Raw genomic sequence first — 5,060 nt, 5'->3', positions numbered from 1 at the left:
GGGGTCTGCTGTTCAGCCAGGCAGATGAAAGAATATTATGTACCGGGGGGGCTGAGGAAGCTGGTGGCTCTGACGTGGTATTAAGACTAAAAGCTCTGAGAACAAGAGAACCCCGATCCTATAAAGAAAGCATTTCTATTTCTTGTTGGTTTACTCATCGGGTGGCCTCAGGAGAAGCCTAGCTGGTGATATCCCAGTTGGTTCATCTGAATAAAACCAATTATTTTAAAGGGTTTTCATTGCTTAAGCTTGAACCTTTTGAAGGAATACACATAGGCATTACTAAGCAGAATCCTGTTCTTCAGTTGTCCTTGATAAAGCACTCACTTTCCATAGACTATTACCCATATTTGGACACACAAACATTTATTCATATTTGTTCACATGGGTGTAAAAAGAGAGAGAGACACTAAAATCTGTATGCAAGGAAACGAGGAGAACAGCCAGAAGGTCCTGATAGTTACCACAGTCAAATTTCATGTGTGTATGGGAAAGTACACTAGTTTGTGCTAATGCATCACATTTATAAGATTTCGTGTTCTCTAGATTCTTAATACTCTAAAGCAGTTTAAATGTCCAGAAAAATTATATGTATTTATATATGTATTTTTTTAAGTGTGGGATGTAGCAAATGCAATGATCTCTGCTGTCTGCTGAGAGTCTGAAGCAACAGGTGAGTAAAGAACTGCCCCATTTTTCCCAGTTTGCTGTAACTCACATTCCCAGTGTTGGTAATTCCAGTATCACTGTTGTTCACCCTTTTATGTCTATTGTTAGAAAGGGAGGAGCTGGATCATAAACATGAACAGTTATCCATGAATAATGTCTCATTTTCATGCTTCAGCAAGCAGATCTTGGGTGATACTACTTTTTCCTCCTTCAAGAGAAGTCCAGCATCATGATGGTGAACATATGATATCTGTGCCAGAATTGGCACATGAAACTGCTGTTAATAAAGAAAATTAAAAATTGGAGAAATATTAATTTGATTTCACAGTAAGTTTTCCCAAGTCACCATGCACCTGGGTCACTTATCCACCATGCAAATATTGCCATTCTGTCATGCAGCAATATCTGTAGGGCACAAGAGGAATCTATAGGGAGCGGGAGGGAGAGCAAGACGTGGAAGTCACCTGAAGCTATAAGGAAGGGGAAGGGATGATGTGGCATGGGAAGGAACTAATGAGAGCACCCAGGGCTTAGAAGGAGTACCAGAAGGTTTGTGGAGGAATGGAAAAGAGCCAGGGGCCAAATGACCTCTTTCGTCATATATCTAATTTATGGCATTAAGTTTGCCTTTGAGACTGTTGAGTATTGTCAATCTATTTGTGGCAGTATGAAGGAAGAAAAAGCCATCCCAGTAGTTAGATATGGAATTAAGGGGTACCATCTTTGAGTAAATTAGCAAATCGTCTCTGGCATGTGACATCTGCTGTTGCTTGTGTCTGGGGTTATCAGCACACATATTATGCCCACCAAAGAGGGGGAGCGTGTTCAGAGAAATTCAGGGGACACATACTCTGTTTCTGAGCAATCTATAATCTGTTTTCTTTTGCATTTCATTGCAGTGATTCTCATGGCTGGAACTTACTTTATGCCGTAAGTATTTTCCCAATCCAGGATCTTCAAAAAGATACATTTACTGAAATAGAACATGGGACACCCTGTGTAATTAAGGCTTGGAAAATCCATTTGCTATTCTATTTGCAGGCAAAGGAAAAACTCTTTAAAATATGCTAATAGGCTCTGATTATCCTATGTGCATTTTGATGTCTTCATCTTGAAACAAAATGCACAATCTATGATGAAATTCCTGGTGAGATGTCCTACTAATAATGATCACTTTATCTTCAAAGAGCCAGATGAATGTTAGCAGACAAACTAGTGGTAGCTGATTTCATAGTCAATACTGTTCCCATTTCATGCAAATGCAAACTGAGATAGATGGAATAAATATCTTCTATATCTTGCTGAGGGTCACAGAGACAGTTCCCATCCAACTAGTGTTCATATTTAGGTGATCTGAGTATTTGAATATGTCTCTAGGGCACTTTGTATTTTCCTCTTTTTACGAATCAGGCTAGTACAGATTTTGTTCAGAAAATCCCAGTGCACAGTGACTGCTGTTATCCACTTGCTTGGGGATTCATCATCTAAGCACTAACTGCTAAATTGTTGAAAGTATTATTTAATTAATAATTAAATAGCATAAAACGTGATTCTCCAAAAAATCTCTGTTCTTTAGCTAAGGTATAGTGACTCTGTTCAAATATCTCCTGAAGACAAGATATGGAGGAATGTCATTGCCTCAATAGCATTTTAAAGTCCTCTCACACATCTGACTGCACATTCCTCTCCTCAGACAGCTGATGCCATATTCCTGTTCTTCTGTGTAGCTTGTGTTGGAGAACATGTATTCGTACGGCTATCTGGTGAGACTGTGGCTGGATTGGAGGGAAATAGCAAATAAATCAGGTGGACCCAGCTTCTCTGGCAGATATAAAGCTTGCTCTCTGTGATGAAAAAGGTTGCAGTGAGATGGCTGTAGTTAGACCTTCAGAAGGCGCAATCCAACACAAACCACAGAAACCAATGTTTGGCTCAGAAGGAGACGTTAGATGTCAGAGAAGATGGCAGAGAAGAAGGTTCTCAGTTCAGGCTCAGGCTGACAGCAATTTAGGATGGCTAAATTAAGCCATCTCCTGACATTTATTGTTTGACTGTGCTCAAAGGAGCTCAGTGACACTGTCTTGTACTTTCAAGCAGGATCTTTAGGAGGGACTAGGCAAGTTCGTTCTTCCTCTGAAAAGTATTTGTGGCATATATGCAGGCACTGAGGGCTCAGAAGCAGGCTTGGGGAACTGGAGGAATCAAAGTCCAATTTGCTTTCAGTGGAGCCTCTGCCCACGTGAGGGGTCTCACAAAGGAGCAATGGTTGGTGCCCCCAGCTCTACCCCACTCTTCCATGTATGGCTGGAGGGGAGAGGAGCAGCAGAGAAGACTGGAGGGATGTCACTTCTTATTTATCTCATATCTCCCTGAAAGTTCCTTCTGCCTCATGTGGTCTTGTCTAAACTGTGCCTTCAGTCTTTTCATTTAACTTCAGCTGCTCAAGGCCACATTCTCCATTCAGTTTACAATAACAAAAAATCTGTGAGTTTGTTGCTCCCTTGTGTTTGACTCTGATATCCCAAGATTAACTGTGTGTGCCTGTGAGTGATGGCGTTTCTGAAAGACCTGCTTTTTGTTAATCACGCTAAGAGTTAAGACAACTTGGACCTGTAACTGATCTCATTGACATCAGGGACAAAACTTGCACTGATTTAAGCGCCTTTTAATTAAACCAGCAACAAATAATTAAACCAGCATCCACAAGTGTAGGGTAATTGAATTGACAGCAAAGCTATAATGCTTGTCAGGCTCCAACACATCATTGGAACTTAACAAATAATTTAGTATCCAATAAATTCTTACCTTCATCATAAAAATGTACTTTTCTGTCCAAAATGTTAATAATTTTGGCATGGGAAGAGAAACAGCTTTTCCTTCTAAGCTGTCAGATGCCATTTTTTTATAAAGACCAAACAGCTTCTTTCTAGGAGAAGTCACTCAAAGAAACCTGGGAATACATGGGGCCAGATTCTCATCCCCTCAGCACAGTCATCTTTCCAGGTGAACCTCACTGTAATGGCATTGTAACCAGTTTGTGAACACCCAGGCTGTCCCAATGTAGTCTCCAAAATTCAACAAATCCTTCTGGAGTGTTCTTGGAGCACAGAGATGGTCTATACATGAGGCCAGGCAAACTTTCACAGTATCTCCATGTCACCTTGCCATAACAGCTCTTTCTATGGATGAGGCTTACCAGTTCCCATTACCTTTGGATGAAAGTCTAGATCATGGTATCTTTCCTGTTTTACTTTCTTTCTAGGCCAAAAGGTTTGTACTTTGTTTCCAGGGGTGCCAGACAGAGATTATCCCAGAATGTTACAGTCAGTGATTCCAATTATCTTAAATACAGGAGAATTTATTTTCTAGTGGAATGGCAGAGAAAATCAAAAGAAAAGTTAAGCAGACTTCAAGGCAGAATTATGCTAAAATTGCAAGGAATACAGTTGTGTTTTAGCAGAAATGAGGATTCTGATCTCACTTAACTTATGCCTGTGTCCATCTACTGATCACATTGATTTTACTGATTCTCAACAACTGAAATAAGATCAGAAACAGACTTTGCCTGTTTGTGTTAGTGGTTCGGTGAGCATAAGACATAGTGAAGAATTTTCTCATTTAGAATAACAAATAATATTACTAAGAGCTGTGTCCAGAATTCACAATTACATCTAACTAAAGACAAAAATACTCCAAATCTGGAAGTGTTTTCAGTCACACTGTAATAAATCTTGATGATATTGTTTTATATTGTTCTGTCTATCACTGCACATTGTCTAAAAGTTATCCCAGCTCCCTAGCACATCATTTAGATGATGAAAAACATGTTCTTTCATGTTTCAACAGAACTGGGAAAATATATCTCTAAATACACTCAGATTCTTTTTGAGCCAAAATTATGTTACCTGAACACAAATTTCAATTCTTATAACCAGAACCTTTTATAATTGTTGACCTGATGGAAGTTAATCCATTGATATTTACCTCTAAATGCTGCAGTGAGCATAATTTATTTTACTGTCATGAAATACCCTTTGAGAGAAATCATGTCCTTGTTAACATTGGTAACAAAGTATCTATTGGTTTAAATGGGATCAGGATTTCCCTCTTTTACACAAGCATATGTGCACCACAACACTGGCTCATAGATAAAAATACTCATTAAAATAAAAATAGTGCGTGGTTATTTTGTACAGCGACAATTTTAAAGGGCGGGCTTTCTCTGGCACTCTCTGCCTTCCCTGGCTGGGCTCAGCACCCTGCCTCCTTGTCCTCAGCCCAGCTGGGCTCCAGCTGGCCGGCCCCAAGGATGGGGCAGGTTTCCCTTAGCCCAGCTCAATGCCCCTTGTGAGAAAAAGCCAAATGGGATGTAGAATCATAGAATTGTTTAG

This window comes from Egretta garzetta, unplaced genomic scaffold (genome assembly GCF_000687185.1).
Source record: "Egretta garzetta isolate BGI_Z169 unplaced genomic scaffold, ASM68718v1 scaffold55, whole genome shotgun sequence".
Taxonomy (NCBI): domain Eukaryota; kingdom Metazoa; phylum Chordata; class Aves; order Pelecaniformes; family Ardeidae; genus Egretta; species Egretta garzetta.
This window is presented reverse-complemented; position numbering follows the sequence as displayed.